The 20,503-nt window shown below is 48.3% G+C and overlaps 1 long non-coding RNA gene across 1 annotated transcript; it reads right to left on the bottom strand.

The window, feature by feature from the left end:
- Window positions 1-10,259: 10,259 nt before the first annotated feature.
- LOC146402438 (uncharacterized) lies at window positions 10,260-20,041 on the bottom strand. Its single transcript, XR_014806623.1, has 3 exons — window positions 20,004-20,041; window positions 19,295-19,420; window positions 10,260-10,945 (listed from the first exon to the last, which is right to left on the bottom strand). It is a non-coding gene; the product is annotated as an uncharacterized LOC146402438 (long non-coding RNA).
- Between the last annotated feature and the right edge of the window lie 462 nt (window positions 20,042-20,503).

Here is a 20,503-nt window from a genome sequence, read left to right as displayed (position 1 = left end):
CCTAAAAAGAGAAAAGAAAAAAAAGAAGCATATATTTGGTGTAGGCAATTGGCTGGCAGGGATCTTGATCTGATTCTAACCTTTCTCTTGACAAAATGTCCTATGCATTTGCAACATGGATGGACCTAGAAACTATCATGCTAAGTGAAGTCAGCCAGACAATGAGACACCAACATCAAATGCTTTCACTGACGTGTGGAATCTGAAGAAAGGACAGACGGAACTTCTTTGCAGAACAGATGCTGACTCACAGATACTGAAAACCTTATGGTCTCCGGAGGAGACAGTTTGGGGGGTGGGGAGATGTGCCTGGGCTGTGGGATGGAAATCCTGTGAAATTGGATTGTGATGATCATTATACAACTACAGATGTGATAAATTCATTTGAGTAATAAAAAAAAATGGAAAAAATAAAATAAATGTATCTCAAAAAAAAAAAAAAAAGTGTCCTATACAACAGCCCACAGAGTGACAGTGAAATTAAGTTCCTGATAGGACTCCCCAAACTGCCCACGTGATAACCATTCACCCCTGTCATCCAAGGCTTTCCCCTGGTTCTTCTTCAGATGAGACACTCTTCCAAAAATGAAGCTTACCAGTTCCTGTTCTTTTTGGTTTGAACTGACACATCCAGCCTAAACCCAAGAACCCAAACCACTCCATCCATGGACTCTAACGAAGGTAACTGCCTCAGGTCAAGCCCCCTGCTCTCCGCCTGCACCCGGGCTTGAATTCTTACACAGGCCCTCCAGGTGGCTGGTAGCTCCTCCAGGATCTACCAGCAATAAATATTTCTATTTCACTTTCCCTTGCCGTCCTTTGTTGACCTGTTGCTCAGCATTCGACATCGAGTGCTCTAATTAACAAATGTTAATTACAAAATGTCACAAGAGGATTTCCCAACTAGTATGCACAAGGATTCTAGTTCGATTGCTGGCCTTGCTCAGTGGGTGAAGGATCTGGGGTTGCCATAAGCTGTGGTGTAGGTTGCAGATGCAGCTCACATCTGGTGTGGCTGTGGCTGTGTCTGTGGTGTAGGCCGGTACCTGCAGCTCCAGTTCGACCCCTAGCCTGAGAACTTCCATATGCTGCAAGTGTGGCCCTAAAAAAAAAGCCACAAGAGTGATATAAGACAATTCTATCAAGTATATGAAGAATTAACAGTAATTCTACACATATTTTTTAACGAAATTTCACCATACTTCCCAAATCAATTTATGAGGCCAGGATTACAACAATACAAAACTAGACAAAGGTATTCGAAAAAAAGAAGCAAAAATTCTAGGTGATTTCACGCAGTCATTGTCCTGGGAGTTGCAACTTTATATAAGTTTGCTGTGGCTGAACCAAGAATGAAGACACATGCAAATTTCTCCAGAAATTATGATTCCATAAAAGATTTTGAGGTGGAGTTCCTGTCGTGGCACAGTAGTCAACGAATCCGACTAGGAACCATGAGGTTGTGGGTTCGATCCCTGCCCTTGCTCAGTGGGTTAAGGATCTGGCGTTGCCATGAGCTGTGGTGTAGGTTGCAGATGTGGCTCGGATCCCGAGTTGCTGTGGCTCTGGCGTAGGCCGGTGGCTACAGCTCCAATTCAACCCCTAGCCTGGGAACCTCCATATGCCGCGGAAGCGGCCCAAGAAATGGCAAAAAAGACAAAAAAAAAAAAAAAAAAGATTTTTGAGGAGATGAGGAAGGCTGGTATCGTTCAGGATGCAGTGAATCTGGAAAGGAAAGAATTTCTCTGGGTTGAGGTCCATGGCGGTTTCTCATTTACCTGTGATCCTGAGCTATGAAACTATGAATTGTGAATTCCTGGGCTAAGTTTCTCTTGTGGATAAACAATTAACAAACACCATGGGGGGAGAAAAAGAGAAAGAAATCAACCTCAGAAAGAACCATGAACCAGTGGAAGGTATTTGAAAGATATAAGTGTATCTTTGTAAATCCCAATCAATGTAATCCACAGTTAAGCTGAAGAAGAAAAAGCAGAGGGTCCTGTCCACTGATGCAGAGGGAGCATTTCACAAAATTCAGCCACCACATATGATAACACTGCACAAAACTACGAAGTCAGGAAACCTCACTCAACTCAATAAAGAACACCTGTTAAACAAAACAAAACAAAACCTTACAACACACATCATGCATAGCAGTGAAAGACTGGATGCTTTTCCCCAAAGAGCTGGAACAAGGAAACAATGTCCACTCTCATCACTGTTATTAACACTGTATTAGAAGTTCTAGCCAATAAAATTAGGGAAAAGAGAAAAAATAAAGACAAAGAGAAGAAAAGATAAAACAATGTCTCCCATTTTCTTTGTTTTCTTTTAATTAATCAATTTTTTGGGCTGCACCCACGGCACATGGAAGTTGCTGGGCCAGCAATGGAACCCATACCACAGCTCCAACAAGCCACAGCAGTGACATCAAATCCTTAACCCACTGTGCCGCCAGGGAGCTCCTCCATTTGCAGGTGACGTTACGGGGGCGGCAGGGTGAATAATGCACCCTCCCCCCAGTACTGTCCCTGTCCTCATATCCATGACATGTTGAGCACTACTTTATTTATTTTCTTACTTTTATTGTTGTTATGGGATATGCAAGTTCCTGGACCAAGGACTGAAACCAAACCAGAGCTGTAACCTATGCTGCAGTGGCAGCAATGCTGGACCCTTAACTGCTGAGCCACCATGGGAGCTCTGTGGAGTGCTACTTTAAATGTCAAAGAACACACTGGTCAGAATGGCGATCGACAAAAAGAACACAGGTGAAGGAGTTCCCGTTGTGGCGCAGTGGTTAATGAATCCGACTAGGAACCATGAGGTTGCAGGTTCGATCCCTGCCCTTGCCAAGTGGGTTGGGGATCTGGCGTTGCCTCAAGCTGTGGTGTAGGTTGTAGATGCAGCTTGGATCCTAAGTTGCTGTTGCTCTGGTGTCGGCCAGCGGCTACAGCTCCGATTCAACCCCTAGACTGGGAACCTCCATATGCCGCAGGAGCGGCCCTAGAAAAGGCAAAAGACAAAAAAAAAAAAAAAAACACATATGAAAGGCTGTCTATGTTCCCACTGTGGCTCAGCGGGTTAAGAACCAGACCTAGTGTCAGTGAGGATGTGGGTTTGATCCCTGGCCTCACTCAGTGTGTTAAGGATCCAGCATTGCCACCAGCTGGGGTGTAGGTCACATATGTGGCTTGGATCCGTGGCTGTGGTGTAGGCCAGCAACTGCAGCTCTGATTCAACCCCTAACCCAGGAACTTCCATATGCCACAGGTGTGGCCATAAAAAGAAAAAAAATAATAATAATAATAAAATGTTGGTGACAATGTGAATAAAAGGGGACCTTCTTACACCCTTGGTGGGAATGTATATTGGTATAGACACTATGGAAAACAGTATGGAAGTTTCTCAAAAAATTAAAAATAGAACTATTTGGCAAAAAGACAAAAAAAATAGAACTGCCATATGATCCAATCATTCTACTCCTGGGCATATATATCCAAAAAAACACAAAAACACTAATTTGAAAAGATTCATGCCATGGAGTTCCCGTCGTGGCTCAGTGGTTAATGAACTGACTAGGAACCATGAGGTTGCGGGGGTTCGATTCCTGGCCTTGCTCAGTGGGTTAAGGATCCGGTGTTGCCGTGAGCTGTGGTGTAGGTTGCAGACGCGGCTCGGATCCTGCGTTGCTGTGGTTGTGGTGTAGGCTGGCGGCTACAGCTCCGATTAGACCCTTAGCCTGGGAACCTCCATATGCCATGGGAGTGGCCCAAGAAATGGCAAAAAGACAAAAAAAAAAAAAAAGATTCATACCAGCAAAGATTCATGAACCCCAATGTTCATGGTGCACCTGCGGCATATGGAGGTTCCCAGGCTAAGGGTTGAATCAGAGTTACAGCTGCCAGCCTACACCACAGCTACAGCAACACCAGATCCTTAACCCACTGAGCGAGGCCAGGGATTGAATGGACATCCTCATGGATCCTAGTGGGGTTTGTTAACCACTGACCCACGAAAGGAACTCCTTCAATAATCCTTTTAAAAGGCACCATGTAATAGCTTCCACTGTAGAGCAACAGGATGGGGCAGCCTCTCTGGAGCGATGGGACACAGGTTTAATCCCTGGTCCCACACAGCGGTTTAAGGATCTGGCATTGCGGCAGCGGTGACACAGGTCAAAATTGTGGCTCGGATCTGATCCCAGGCCGAGGAATTCCACCTGCCACAAGATGGCCAAAAAAAGACAAAAAAACAAAGACGTGACTGGCCTCTCCCAAGACATGCGCAGAGACACACATCAAGCAGTGTCACGCTAATGAAAACCTTGTCATCTGAGGCTTAGTTCTCATTAATTCCCTTTCAGGCCTCAGAGGAACGTAAAAACTCACATAGGGTCCAACAGAGCCTCCACGAAACTCGTAATGACCCACTCACCCGGCTATCAAATACCAGAAAACATCAAGTCTACTAAATCATACCAGATGGGAAAAAACCTTTTTTTTCGTTGTTTGTTTTTTTTTAGGGCCCCACCCGTGGCATAGGGAGGTTCCCAGGCTAGGGGTCGAATCAGAGCTGCAGCTGCCAGCCTATGCTGCAGTCAGAGCAATGCAGGATCCGAGCCATGTCTGTGACCTACACCACAGCTCACGGCAAAACTAGATCCTTAATCCACTGATCGAGGCCAGGGATTGCACCCTCGTCCTCATGGATACTAGTTAGATTTGTTTCTGCTGTGCCACAAGGGGAACTCCAAAAATTACTTTTGGAGACACTCAAGGAACCACTAGACACAAAACATACTTCCATTCACAGCGACCACAGATCAAATGGTGTCATCTCCAAAAACCACATAGGCTACTGGCTACAGCTCCGATTTGACCTCTAGCTTGGGAACCTCCATATGCCTCAGGTTCGGGCCTAAGAAGCAAAAAACAAACAAACCAACCAAACACCTACATTAAAAAAAAAGTATCCAGTGACACACATGCCACAGCGAGACCCCAACATCTCCCAAGCAAACACTCTAAATTCTCTTTCGTATGTTTCTTAGTGTATCTGAAACTATATGTGCAACACAAAATACTAAAAAATAACAACGGTAACCCCAAAAGTGATCTCTGAAATTTTCCATACATTATTCTAAAAATATCACAATGATTTCCTTTTTTATATTTTTCCCCCCAGGGAAGGATTTATTACTTGCAGCAAGTAAGGAGAACCCCAGAGATCTTTCCCAAAGTAGTGTCTTGCCAGGATGAAACTTGATCTCTCAAAGACCCGACAAAGTCACTTCCTGAGTGAAGCACCCTCTAGCTCCATCCCCTCCTGCACCCAAAGATGCCTTCGGGCTCGGCTCAGGCCACACATCTAACTTTGGAGGAAAATGCTTGTCTTTGCCTCAATCCACTGCCTTCCCTCTTCCTTGGGTGTGACCGTGAAATATCCGAATAAACCAGTGCATGGCAACCTCAGTGTCAGCAGCTCGGTTCTGGGGAACATGAGCTAAGACACTTTGGAACCTCAGACCACACGAGGCCCCCCCAACTACCCATCAACTCAGTTCCAGGTGCTCCAGCCAGAACGGAGACACCCTTTCTACCAGTTCCACACGTCCTGGAGCCCATAAGGGACAGGTGCCACCGCAGCGACTGGGCTCACTGCAATGGCCCACTTGCTGTCATGCCCCTCAGCAGACCCCTGCAGGTGCCCCTCCCTTTCAGCCGCACTGCATTCTGGTAGAAGATCTTCACAACTGCCAGAGGCGCCAACACAAAGCACGCTCAGGACCACAACCCTTGCTCATGTTACAAGGATGCCATCAGAAGGGCCCATCGCACTTTAAATCCCAAGGTCACAGATAGATACTGTTCCAGATAATGACAGTGTGTTAAACAAATGCACACCACCTCATGTGGAGTTCCCACTGCGGCTCAGTGGTAACGAACCCAGCAAATATCCATGAGGCTGCTCTGAGCTTAGGTTCTGGTCTCCGTTCTAGCATTTCGGTTTTTCTTTTCCACTGTGGGAGGTCTGGGACCTATTTCAAATTCTAAATGCACCTGCACATTCTCCAAAGTTGCCACATAACAGACACAGACCCAATGGGGCCAAACATTTCAGGGATCGTGTTGCTCAGACTCGGAGTTTCTAGGCTAGTCTCTCATCTGCATGTTACACGTGGTCACCCTTGAAGCCCGGAAGGGGACACTTATGAGGACGTCTGTGTCCGTGAAGAGAATCAGGTGGAGCTGAATTCTGAGCAGGTCGCCGGAAGGGCCAGGGGACAGTCTGTCCTTATCACCAGTCCCTCTTCAAACACAGGGGAGCATCCTTTATGCGACTGAGCAAAGAGAACCTGTTCCTTCAAGATCTGAACACACAGATGCCAAGCATTGAATTCTTCTCTTCCTGAAGATCACAGTGAAATAACTCAAAAATAGAGAATTACAAAAAATATAGCCACTGGTACAGAAAACACTGCAAGGGGTCACATTAGAAATAAGCTCTGAGGGAGTTCCCACTGCGGCTCCAGGGAAATGAATCAGATCAGCAACCATGAGGATGTGGATTTGATCCCTGGCCCTGCTCAGTGGGTTAAGGATCAGGTGTTGCTGTGAGCTGTGGTGTAGATGGTAGATGCAGCTTGGATTCCGAGTGGCTGTGCCTGTGGTGTGGGCTGGCAGCTGTAGCTCCGATTCAACCCCTAGCTTGGGAACTTCCATATGCTGAGGGTGTGGCCCTAAAAAGCAAAAAAAAAAAAAAAAAAAAAAAAAGAGCTCTGAGCTTATTTCATCATGCATAGAAGGGCTCTGTTGGAGGAGGTTCCAAGTCAATCCAGCCCACCCATTATCACCTGCAGTCAAGACAGACAGGAGGGTCACATCACCTCACAGCTCACTGTTTTAGCAGAACACAGAAAACAGGAGTTCCCGGTGTGGCGCAGTGGAAAAGGACCTGACAAGGAACGATGAGGTTGCAAGTTTGATCCCTGGCCTCAGTCAGTGGGTTAAGGATCTGGCATTGCTATGAGCTGTGGTGTAGGCCACAGTTGCGGCTCAGATCCTGTGTTGTAGGCCAGCAGCAGTAGCTCCGATTAGACCCCTAGCCTGGGAAGCTCCATATGCTGCAGGTGTTGCCCTAAAAACAAACAAACAAACAAACAAACAAAACCAGAAAATAGAGAAACCTGAATGTAAGACTAATGGGTAGGAGTTTCTACTGTGGCTCAGAAGGTTAAGAACCCGACTAGAATCCATGAGGATATGGGTTCCTGGCCTCACTCAGTGGGTTAAGGATCTGGCATTGCTGCAAGCTGTGGCACAGGTCACAGATGTGGCTTGTATCCTGCCTTGTTGTGGCTGTGGCCAAAGCCAGCAGCTGCAGCCCAGATTTGATACCAAGCCCAGGAACTGCCCATGCCGCAGGTGAAGCCTCCCCTCGCCCCCAAAAAAGAAAGACTGATGGGTAAAACTAGGTTTTGACTGTTTATATAACATTAAGAGGACAAAGGAGGGGCAGGCCTCAAGGAAATTATGAAACATCATAAAAAAATAATAATTCTGGTAACAAAGTTTTAGAGAATTGACAATATATCGTATTTAGAAAAATGGCTCAATTTTAAAAGACCACCAAAGTTTATTGCAGGAGATAATAATTACTGATCGAGAAGTAGAAATGGAATGAACTAAAATGTACTCGAAGCCACAAAAAGAATTATAGGTAAAGAAATGACAACGGAAAATAAACCCATCACAAAAAATCAAGACTTTTTTTTTGTCTTTTTAGGGCCACACCCTTGGCATATGGATGATCCCAGGTTAGGGTCGAATGGGGAGCTGTAACTGCCGGCCTACACCGAGTCTGCAACCTACACCACAGCTCACAGCAACGTGGGATCCTTAACCCACTGAGCGAGGCCAGGAATTGAACCTGCGTCCTCATGGATATTAGTCAGATTCGTTTCCACTCAGTCACAACAGGAACTCAAAAAACCAAGACTTTTAATGTTCCTTTTAAAAGCCATGTAGTTGGAGTTCCTGTTGTGGCGCAGTGGTTAACGAATCCGACTAGGAACCATGAGGTTTCGGGTTCGGTCCCTGGCCTTGCTCAGTGGGTTAAGGATCCATCGTTGCTGTGAGCTGTGGCGTAGGTCGCAGACCCGGCTCAGATCTGGCGTTGCTGTGGCTCTGGTGTAGGCCGGTGGCTACAGCTCCAATTAGACCCCTGGCCTGGGAACCTCCATGTGCCGTGGGAGCGGCCCTATAAAAGGCAAAAAGAAAAAAAAAAAAAAAAAAGCCATATAGTCACAGAGTCAGTCGTTTCTGGCCCCACTTCTCTCCCCTGTCCCCCGCTCCATGTCAGGAAAAGGGAAGGGGGGTGGTGACACAAGTGAGTGAATCAACAACCCCCACTCCCCGCCCAGGCTTAACAGGGTGGACAAATGTAAGTTATTGTATCCTAGAAACAATTACAAAATGCACAAGCTTTGTGGACAGCTTTGCAATTCGCATCCTCACCCACATAACCTAAACAAAATGTAAATGTACCAGGTTCTAAATCCACAAGTCATACATCACAACTTAATCCGAACAACTCACCACCCATCCCCTCTGGCTTCCCCTCTACCTGCACTGTGTTTGCATCTTTCTATTTATCTCCTGCTTCTTTCTCTTCCTCTTTTCGCTCCCCTCTGCTCTCCTGCTGTCCCTGCCCTCCTATTTCTCCCCCCACGCGGGACCTGCGCCACTCTGCAACTCGATCTCCTTCCCGATGCCAGCTCTCCCCGACCGTCCCGGCTGCCCTAAATCTCCAAGTGTTTCTGCCCCTTTCTTCCCCCATCTCTGCTCGCTCTTTGCCCTGCGGGTTGCGCCCCTTCCATCCCTGTTCTGCCCCCTCGCCCTTCTCCTAGCCCCTCAGATGCTCCCTTCCCGCTCTCTCTTCCTCTGCTCTTCTGGTCACCCTCTTTCTCTCCCGGCACCGGGACGCTCGGAAAGCCCCGGTTCCGACCCTGTGAAGTGACCCCCCGCTGTTAACCCCCTCCCACCGCTGATTCAGGGCCCCTCTCCCTACGCTGCTCTCCAATCCCTGGCAATCCATCTTCTTCATTTACTTTTCTCTTTTATTCACCTGCTATTTTCAAGGCTTTCTTTCATTTCACGGACTCTTCACAGGTTCCTCAGCCAGCCCCCAGGTCTCCATTGGTTCTCTCTCGTTCTTTCCTCAGATTTTCTATTATTCAGCCGCTCTGTCTATGCTTCCCCTGATCCCTGGCCCACGAATTTACAGGGATGGCAACTGAATTTACAGGGATGGCCCGCCTACAGGAAAAGACCATTTTCCATCCGGGGGAATTTGGGACATCAGAGCACCGGGTGTCACCACCGGGGAAGGGCTGACTGCGCAAGGGAGGCCTTCGGGGCAGAAGGACCGGCCTGAGGGGACGCGCGGACAGAGGGGCTGCAGGGAGGGTGTCTCAGGCGAGGGCTGGAGACAAGGGGGGGCGCGGACCCTCCTCGTGGAAGAGGACTTTACACGGCGGGGCGGAGGTGCGACAGGCTTTAAGCAGGAACGTGCCTCTCAAGGTGTCCTCTGCGTGGACCAAAGTCAGAAAGAAGCCAAAGGCAGGGTCTGGCCGCAGAGCGATTTCAAAGGAAACCATACCCGACTCGGAACGGCGACGTCGGTTATGACCCCGGGCAGAGGGCCAGTGTGGGGACGGAAGGTCCACGGCCTATGCCAAGCCTCTGAGGACCGAGTAAAAGGGACCGTGCAGCACAAACGTACACTATGAGGAGGAACATGCGCCCCGCATCGGCACCTACGCGGCACGCGGGGAACAGAGGGCTTCCTCGGCCGAGGCCCGCGCGGACTTTGAGGCGGGGCCTGGGCGGGCCTAGGGGCGGGGCCATGCCGGTGAGGGGCGGGGCCGAGCCGGCGAGGGGCGGGTCGAGTCGCGCCGGCCCAAGGGGGCGAGGGGCGAGGAGCGAGGGGGGCTGCCCCGAATCTTGAAGTTACACCCTTTCGGTTACTGTTCGGAACCATTGCGAGTGAAAAGGGACACTTGCGGGGACCACTGATGTCGAAAACGAGGATGTTTCCGCAGAGCAATCTGAGAATGGTTTCAATAAAAAGCTACTTTGCCACCAGGTGGCCGACTGCCCAGCTCCTGAGGCTGGACAGCCGGGGAATGTGGGTGCCTAAGGGGTTGCTGTGGGGCGGTTTCCTGCAGGTCGAATTAAAGTCGCTTAAGAAACAGAAAGAGGACTTGTTCCTTTATTACAAATTAGATTGACAGCTACAAAATTCTCCCTGTGTAGAACAGGCCATTTCATGGGACACCCTACCAAACAGCTTTCCCTTCCATTTCTCATTCAGCAAGGAAGCCAAACTCAACTCTCGAGATTCCAGAGGCTCAGGGACAAAACCTGGGGTCTGGGACTTGAGGACTAAGGCATGTGATCATTTCTATCACAAACCATTTCTTTCTTTCTTTTTTGTCTTTTTAGGGCCGCACCCCGAGGACGTTTCCAGGTTAGCGGTGGAATCGGAGCTGCAGATGCCAGCCTAGGCCACGGCAACGCTGGATCCTTAACCTACAGAGCAGGGCCAGGGATCCAACCCGCGACCTTGTGAATACTAGTTATTTCTTACGGCTGAGCCACAACGGAACTCCCACTAAGCATTTCTTCCTTTCTTCTTTTTGTCTTTTTAGGGCCGCACCCCAACATATGGAAGTTCCCAGGCTAGGGCTCAAATTGGAACTGTAGCTGCTGGCCTACGCCAGAGTCACAGCCACGCCAGATCGGAGCTGCGCCTGCGACCTTACACCACAGCTCACGGCATCGCAGGTTCCTTGACTCGCAGGAGGGAGGCCAGGGTCTTCATGGATGCTAGTCATATTCGTTTGAACTGAGCCACTAAGGGAACTCCCAAGTAACCATTTCTTTAAAAAAAAAAATGCAATACATTTGTTTAAAATTGCTATAAATTGAATTTTCTTTTTGTTAGTATTTTATTTTTGAATTTTATTGGCATATAGCCAACTTACAATGTTAGTTTCAGGTGTACAGCAAACTGAATAAGTTATACATATATACATTCTTTTTCAGATTCTTATCCCACATAGGTTGTTACAGAATATTGAATAGATTTTCCTATGATATGGTAGGTCCATGTTACTTATCTATATTTTATATAGAGTAGTGTGTATACGTTACTGCCCAACTCCTAATTTATCCCTCCCTGCAGCATTACCCCTTTGGTAACCTTAGGTTTGATTTTGAAATCTGTGAGTCTGTTGCCATTTTGTAAATAAATGAGTTATTTCGTACCATTTTTCATTAGATTCCACATACAAGTGATATCATATGATATTTGTCTTTCTCTCTCTGACATACTTAGAATGAAAATCTCTAGGTCCATCTGTATTGCTGAAAATGACATTTCATTATTTGCATGGCTGAGTAATATTCCATTGTATATATGAACCACATCTGCTTTATCCATTCCTCTGTGGATGGACATTTAGGTTGCTTCCACTTTGTGGCTATTGTAAATAGTGCTGCAATGAACAGAGGGGTACATACACATCTCTTTTCGAATTAAGGTTTTCTCTGGATACATGCCCGGGAGTGGGAATGTTGGATCATATGGTAGTTTTATATTTAGTATTTGAAGGCACCTCCGTACCGTTTTCCATAGTGGTTGTACCAATTTACATTCCACCTATAGTGTAGGACAGTTCCCTTGTCTCCACACCCTCTCCAGCATTTACTGTTTGTAGACTTTTTGGTGATGGTCCTTCTGACTGATGTGAACTGTTATTTGCCTTTTTTTTTTTTTAAGCTTTTTAGGACCACAACCTTGCATATGGAGGTTCCCAGGTTCAGGGTCGAATCGGACCTACCACTGCTGGCCTACGCTACAGCCACAGCAATGCAGGATCCTAGTTGCATCCAAGACTCACACCACAGCTCAGGGCAACGCCAGATACTTGACCCACTGAGCAAGGCCAGGGATCGAACCCGCATCCTCACCGATCCTAGTTAGGTTTGTTAACTGCTGAGCGATGAAGGGAACTCCTGTTATTTGCCTTTTTTAAAACCACAATTCCCCCTTCCCCTGCCAGTTTTATTGAGATGTGCTGATATATATCATTGTATAGGGTGAAGTTACACAGCATGATATTCTGATTTACATATATTTAAAAAGTTACTGAAAGAAATTTGGTAAGTATCCATCATCTCATATTGACATGATAAAAAAGAAAAGGAAATAACAGGAAAAAAATTATTTTTTATAAGAACTGCATTAGGAGTTCCCACTGTCGCATGACAGGTTAAGGACCTGACACTCTCACATGGTGGCACAGGGTCAGTCCCTGGCCCGCTGAAGTGTTTTAAAAGAATCTGGTATTGCCACAGCTGTGGCCTAGATCACAGCGGCAGCTCAGATTTGAGCCCTGGCCTGGGACCATTTACATGCCTCAGGTACGGCCATTAAAAAAAAAAAACAACAACTGCATTATTCTTTTTTTTTTTTTTTTTTTTTTTTTTTGTCTTTTCTGGGGCTGCTCCCGCGGCATATGGAGGTTCCCAGGCTAGGGGTCTAAACGGAGCTGTAGCTGCTAGCCTACGCCAGAGCCACAGCAACACATCTGAGCCATGTCTGCAACCTACACCACAGCTCACGGCAATGCCGGATCCTTAACCCACTGAGCGAGGCCAGGGATTGAATCCACAACCTCATGGTTCCTAGTCGGATTCATTAACCACTGCACCACAACATGAACTCCAACAACTGCATTATTCTTTAAAATACTTGGCCTAGTCCACATTCGAGGGAATTACCTTTAACTATTTTCCAGAAAAACATGTCTATGAAATTATACTTGAGTATACAATAGCTAAACATAATGTAATTTCAACATGACTGTATGTTCACTAGAAGGGCAATTACAACTTTTCACTTTTTATTTTCAAATTCCAATATATTTTAAATATTCGCTTTGTTTTCTATTTTGGAAAGCTGTACCAAGCATGGATAACAGAGCCTGTAAAATATAAGCCCTCAGAAGACACTGGGATTTATTTCCATCTGAAGAATAAATAAATTGCCATATTTCTACAGGGATTTAGTAAGGAGGTATATTCTCTTTAACATGAACCCTAAGGAAAGTAAAACTAGATTATCAGCTAAGTGTTCCTTGGTAGCCTAGCAGTTAAGGATTCAGAGTTGTTACTGCTATGGCTCTGGTTCAATACTTGGTCTGGGAACTTCCAAATACTGTGGGTGAAGCCAAAAAAAAAAAAATTTTTTTTGTTTTGTCTTTTTGCCTTTTCTGGGGCTGCTCCCGCGGCATATGGAGGTTCCCAGGCTAGGGGTCCAATTGGAGCTGTAGCCACCGGCCTACGCCAGAGCCACAGCAACGCGGGATCCGAGCCACATCTGCAACCTACACCACAGCTCACGGCAAGGCCAGATCCTTAACCCACTGGGCAAGGCCAGGGATCGAACCCGCAACCTCATGGTTTCCAGTCAGATTCGTTAACCACTGCGCCACGAAGGGAACTCCCAAAAAATTTTTTAAAAGAGTAAGCCTTCAGTGTTGTGTGAAAGAGTGCAAACCCCCTTCACGATGCTTGACTACTGACAGCTTTAGGCTGCAGGACAGCCTCTTCCTATTCCGCCTACGAGGGCAAACTGATAAAACACCCGGAGGACTCGCTCCATCGATACAAGCTAGAAGTGCAAAGTTCAATCCTTACCAAGGAATCTTAACTCACCAAGCCAGTCACCACCGCCTGTTCTCTCAAACCATTTGCTGAACCCCTTGGAAGTCTCCACCTTTCCCTCAGAAAGCTGAATTATATAACAAACCTTCTCCTAACACTTGAATATTAGTATCAGCCTCAATAACCCTATCCCAGTGAATGGCCACAAGTGCAACCAGGAACAACAAGATGTCTTAAGGGTAAACAGGTGAAATTTCTAGTTTATCAAACAAAAATGTTCACACTGGGAGTTTGTGCCATGGTTCAGCAGGTTAAGAACCCCACTAGTATCCACGAGGATGCAGGTTCGGTCCCTGGTGCCTCTCGGTGGGTTAAGGATCCAACGTGGCCATGAGATGTGGTGTGTAGGTCGTAGATGTGGCTTGGATCCAGTGGTGCTGTGGCTGTGGTGTAGGTTGCAGATGCGGCTCGGATCTGGTGTTGCTGTGGCTCTGGTGCAGGCCAGTAGCTATAGCTCCGATTAGATCCCTGGACTGGGAACTTCCATATGCTGTGGGTGTCACCCTAAAATAACTAACTAACTAACTAACTAACTAACTAACTAACTAAATAAATAAATAAATAAATAAAAATTTTTAAAAATTACACAGTCGCAAGGTGGAGTACCTCTGTAATGCAATGGAATGCTCAAAAATAAGAAAGGTGACCCAACTTAGGTAATTGCTAAGATTTTCCCTACATTACTCTAAGGTTTGAATGATTCCTGCCCTTCCACAACAGCCAGCACAAGACACCTTGTGGAGTGGATCCTGTGGGGGCACTCTCCAGACGCGCGGGCACAGGACAAAGGCTTCCATCCTCTTCGACCCAGAGCTCCCTGTGGGCACAGCTGAGGCCAAAGCTCTAACAGCACTGGAGGAAAATGTTTCTCTCTTTCAACACTCACCGCCTTCATTTCACCTCAGGGGAGACCCAATATAACCAATACATGCCAACTTCCATCTCAGCATCTACGTGCCAGGGAAACTGAGCTGGGAACCCACAGCGCCTGAAATCACGCAATGAAGCCCACAGTTACCCATCAACTCTGGACACGGGTCAAGGTGCTGCAGCCAGGGTTAAGACACCCCTTTCCAATACTTCCCCACACTCCTTGATCCCACAGGTACAGATGCACACATCCTTCGCCGAGCTCACCTGGATGCCCACACCTGCTGCCACATCCCTCCCACAGACACCTGCAGGCTCCCCTCCACTGTCCCACATGCAAACACAAGGAAACAGGTCACGTGCACAAAGACCCCTCAGCAGAGGCACTGCAACAAGACTACACACAAGCTGCCGCCCAAAGGACAGTGGGCATTTGGTCTGAAGGTCAAGAAGTCGGTTCTCCTGAAACAAACTCATGGACACGGAGAGCAGACGTGTGGTTGCCAAGGGCGAGGGGGAGTTGGCAGATGCAAACCCTTGCCTTCGGAGTGGATAAGCAATGAGATCCTGTTGTGTAGCACAGCGAACTATATCCAGTCACTTGAGCTGGAACACGATGGAGGCTAACGAGAGGAAAAGGATGTGTATATATGTGCGTGTATATATATATACACATGTATGTATGACTGGTTCACTTTGCTGTACAACAGAAATTGACAGAACACTGTAAATCGACTGTAATTAAAAAAAAAAAAAAAACTTAAAAAAAAAAGACGTTGGTTCTCCTGGGAAAACTTGCCAGCAACTGGGGAAGGCATGGCGTCGGGTTACAAAGGCATTTGAGGGCAATGAGCTAGTTACAGAGATCGGGGCCTCACGTTTCTCTTCTCCTGTTCCCCCCACTCGCATCTAATTGGAAAATACGCTCCCTGTTTAGGGCAGTTTCTTTCAAGCCCCCTTAGGTTCTGGGGCTTCTGTCCACCCGTAAAACAGTGACGTCACCATCCCCAATGGAGCAGATGGACGGCTGGAAGGCAAAGCTCCTGTCCAAGGAGGGAACTGGTCCCTGGATGTGCACAGCCGGGAAGCCCTGGGGCTACAGCAGAGCAGTGACACAGCAGATGACACACGGGGACACCTCGGCACCCTGCAGGAGGACCCCGGTGGTGTGGTATTTCTTGGGCCTCCTCACAGCTTTTTGCTCTTACGTTGAGTAATTAAGCAGCCACATAAGGTTAAGGGTCCGTAGGAGGGGAAACATCCAGAACAGTCGTGGGAAACCATCCTGCTCACCTTCCCTGGGGCCTTGCTCTCCTCTGAGGAGCACTCACCCCAGGCTAAATATCTAAACACATCCATCCACAAACACGTCCCCATGAGTGAGGACACGTCTGAACACACCCCGTGAGTGGGGTGCTGCAGCCACCCTGGGAAGAAGAAGAACGCTTTGTCCTGCAAAGGAGGTGAAACAGGAAAGACTAAAAATACTCAATGGTGGGAGTTCCTATCATGGCTCAGCAGAAATGAACCCGACTAGTATCCGTGAGGATACGGTTTTGAGCCATGGGCTTGCTCAGTGGGTCAAGGATCCGGCGTAGCCGTGAGCTATGGTAGGAGTCACAGACGTGGCTCAGATCTGGTGCTGCTGTGGCTGTGGTGTAGGCCGGAAGCTACAGGTCTGATTAGACCCCTAACCTGGGAACGTCCATGTGCCGCAGGTGCAGCCCTAAAAAAACCCCCAAAAACCAAGCAACAAACAAAATCAATGAAGAAGTGCATTTCTGATGAGGGTGACTGATTTAGAGCCCACGAAACCTGGTTAATGCCACAGAGATCATCTTCAGCCAAGATCTGAAGAGGATGTAGGGGCAGTCATGACGATGGAATGTCAAAAAGTAAGCATCTGAGATGTGAGACAGAAAGCTGTCAGCGTCTGAGAACAGAGTAAACTGTGAGACCTGGGTGAGCTCCCAGGACGGGGCTGGAGACACGGGCAGGGCCCTGGGGATGACACAGGGCTGTGTAGCCACAGGGAGGAGTCCAGGTTTGGTCAAAGACGAGCCAGGGGAGGGCTGAGGGCCATCGCTGACAGAAACTCCCTTCAGATTTAGGCTCAGGGTGAGGCTAAGTTCTAGTCTCCACCCGAACACATTGGATTTTCATTCTGGGTGACTGGGAATCATTAAAAATGTCAAGAGGAGTTCCCATCGTGGCGCAGTGGTTAACGAATCCGACCAGCAACCATGAGGTTGCGGGTTCGGTCCCTGCCCTTGCTCAGTGGGTTAACGATCCGGTGTTGCCATGAGCTGTGGTGTAGGTTGCAGACACGGCTCGGATCCCGCGTTGCTGTGGCTCTGGCGTAGGCTAGTGGCTACAGCTCCGATTCGACCCCCAGCCTGGGAACCTCCATATGCCGTGGGAGCGGCCCAAAGAAATAGCAAAAAGACAAAAAAAAAAAAAAAAAAATGTCAGGAGCTCCCCTTGGGGTGTAATGGGATCAGCAGCATCTTGGGAGCACTGGGACACAGGTTCAATCCCTGGGTTAAGGATCCAGCGTTGCTGTAGTTGTGATCTCTGAACAGGGAATTCCATATGCCACAGGGTGGCCAAAAAAATAAAGTGAAAAAATGTGTTAAAAAAAATTTTTTTAGGAGTTCCCGTCGTGGCGCAGTGGTTAACGAATCCGACTAGGAACCATGAGGTTGCGGGTTCGGTCCCTGCCCTTGCTCAGTGGGTTAACGATCCGGCGTTGCCGTGAGCTGTGGTGTAGGTCGCAGACGCGGCTCGGATCCCGCGTTGCTGTGGCTCTGGCGTAGGCCAGTGGCTACAGCTCCAATTTGACCCCTAGCCTGGGAACCCCCATATGCCACGGGAGCAGCCCAAGAAATAGCAAAAAAAGACAAAAAAAAAATAAATAAATAAATAAATAAATAAATAAAATAAAATAAAATAAAATAAAAAAAAGATTAGTACCCTGTATACAGAAAAAAAAATTTTTTTTTAAATACAAATGGACACTCTTCTTAGAAATAATTCCCCCTCCACACACACCCAATTTGACTGATCATTCTAGGGATCAGTTGAGAGTTTCCAGTCTCATCTCTCATCTTCATGTTACAAGGGGGCTCCCTGAGGCCCAGACGGGAGACATTTCTGAGGAAGTCTGAGCTAAGTGAACAGAACCAGGTGTCGCTGAATAATTTTTTTTTTCTTTTTGCTTCTTAGGGCTGAACACGTGGCATGTGGAAATACCCAGGCTAGGGGGCAAATCGGAGCCAAAGCTACTTGGGACCTGAGCCTCGTCTTCGAGCCACACCACAGCTCACAAACAACGCTGGATCCTTAACCCCTGAGCAAGGCCAGGGATCGAACCCAAGTCTTCATGGGGCCTAGTCGGGTGTGTTACCGCTGAGCCACGATGGGAACTCCAGGTGTAGCTGGATTACGAAATAGGAGCCTCATGCGACAGTGACACTTTGTCCTTCTCGCCTATCCCACTTAACACAGGGAGCATCTTTCATGAGCCTGAGCAAAGGAAACTTGTCTTTCAAAGTCTGATCTCACTGGCACCAGTCATTTAATCCTTCTTTTCCAAAAGATCACAGAAAAATATTTTAAACATGCAGATTTGCAAAAACACAGCCACTTGTGAAGAAAACATTGTAAGAAGACAGCTTAGGTGGTCTTGCCGCAGCTGCAGCTGGGATTCCATCCCTAGCCCAGCAACTTCCATACTGCAGAGGGTGTGGCCAGAAGAAACAAACAAATGCTCCCCCCCCACCCCGCCCCAAACCTAGCAGACATCTTTGCAATTCTCATCCCCATTTGCAGAATTGAAGCAGATCCTAAATTCATTAGACTGTAAAGCCCAGCCACAAGGTGATATGTCACAACTTAATTATCCATATCCAATCTCGCCACCCATCCGGACTCAGTGTCTCCCCTCTACCTGCATTGCTATGTGTTTGCATTTCATTAGGTTTATCTAGCTCCCTCTCTCTCTGTCACCTTCTACTCTCCCGACGGTTTCATGCCTCCTCTGTTTATTTATTTATTTGCTTTTTAGGGCTGCACCCGCGGCATACGGAGGTTCCCAGGCTAAAAGTCCAATCGGAGCTACAGCTGCCAGCCTACACCACAGCCACAGCAGGGCGGGACCCCAGCCGCGTCTCTCCGACCTACCCCACAGCTCACGACAACGCCCGATCCTTAACCCGCCGAGAGAGGTCAGGGATGGAAGCCGCGACCTCGTGGTTCCTAGTTGGATTCGTTTCCGTTTTGCCACAATGGGAACTCCTACTTCCGCGTCTTTAGTCTCTATGTTGGCTCCCTATCTGACCTCCTGGTTACAGCCCTCTACGCCCTCTGATGTCTTCTACGCCTGCCACAATCCCTTAGTTCCCTCGCTCTGGCACCCCAGCTGGTCATGCCTCCTTCCTGCTCTTTCTCTTCCTCTGCTCTTTTAGGCACTGCCTGTCCCCTCTTTCTCTCCCAGCATCATATTGCTCTTAAGGCCATGTGGTTAGCGTTCAACTCCGAGCCCTGGGACTCCCCAGTGTGAAGTGCCTCACCACTGCTTTGCTCTCCCTCCTACAGCAGATAAACGGCCCCTCTCCCGACGTTGCTACCTGATCCGTTCTCCCCCATTCATCTCTCCTTCTCAGGTTTTCCGTTTCTCTGGCAGTCGCTCCGTTTCTGCTTCTCCTGATCCTCCTCGCCGTCGTATATACATGGAGGGCGACGAAGATGCCTGCCTGCCGAAGACGACCGTTTTCCAGAGGGGTGGAATTTGGGACAAAACACAGGGTTTTGAAACTGACTGGGGTCACCTTCCCTTCCGGGGGATGCGGAGAAGGGCTGACTACGTAGCGGAGGCCTGCGGGGCAGAAGGACCGGCCTGAACGGACGCGAGGACAGCGGGGCTGCAGGGCGGGTGTCTCAGAAGAGGGCGGGCTCCCGAATCCCAGGACCAGGACGAGGACGCGGCCTCTCCGGGAGCGGGGCGGCCGGTGCCGCCCCCACGGTGTGGGCGCGGGTCCTCCTAGTGCAAGAGGACCTCACGTGGCTGGGGGCGGAGGTAGGAAAGGGTTTCAAGCAGGAAAAACGATCCTAAAGGCCGTGTCTACGTGGATCGAAAGCAGAAAACCAAGGACAGGTACCAGGCACAGAACGACTTCAAACCCAGAGGACATACACCCGCCCTGTAACGGCGACGTCTGGATTGCCTAGCGGCGGAGGGCCGGGTGCTGGGGTTTAAGAGCCATAGTGACTTCGAGACCTTGAGGTTTGAGTCGGGGGAACCGCGCAGCAGCCATTTACTAGAAACAAGAAACTTACCTGCGGCCTCGGGACCGTCCCCACGCGCCTTCCGTTTCCGGTTCCGTGGGAAACTGCAGACACGCAGGGGAAAGAGGCGTGGCCTCCGGGGCGGGGCTTGGGCGGAGCGCCGTCGGCAAGGGGCGGAGCCAAGAAAGCTCCCTATGGACCCACGAGGGGCGGGCGGCGGGGGGGAGGGGGGAAGTGGATTCCTCTGCTTGGACCTGTTTAGGTTACTGTCCCCAAGAATTTTACGGTAAAGTTTTATAATTATAGAGGCCAGATTCGCAAAAGTTAAGATGTCTCCTCTTAACAAGTTTTTAAAAGTTTAATACAAAGTTTTTCGGGTTTTTTTAAGCCAGCAGCTTTCTCGCATGTCCCAATAGTGCGGCTAAAGAAATTCAGAGCTCTGGAAACTTGGGTTTCCAAGTGGTGGCCAGAAGGAAGTGATGGGAACCAGGTACATTTCTAGTAGTTAGAATTAATTTAAGCAGTTGAAGTAAACAATAATTGGACCTTTC

This window comes from Sus scrofa, chromosome 6 (genome assembly GCF_054392235.1).
Source record: "Sus scrofa isolate SSC_HxYL_T2T_F1_AM1 chromosome 6, Sscrofa_HxYL_maternal_Yorkshire_Landrace_v2.0, whole genome shotgun sequence".
In the NCBI taxonomy this organism is placed as follows: domain Eukaryota; kingdom Metazoa; phylum Chordata; class Mammalia; order Artiodactyla; family Suidae; genus Sus; species Sus scrofa.
The sequence above is the reverse complement of the archived record's forward strand: the minus strand, read 5'-3'. Positions and strand labels throughout refer to the sequence as shown.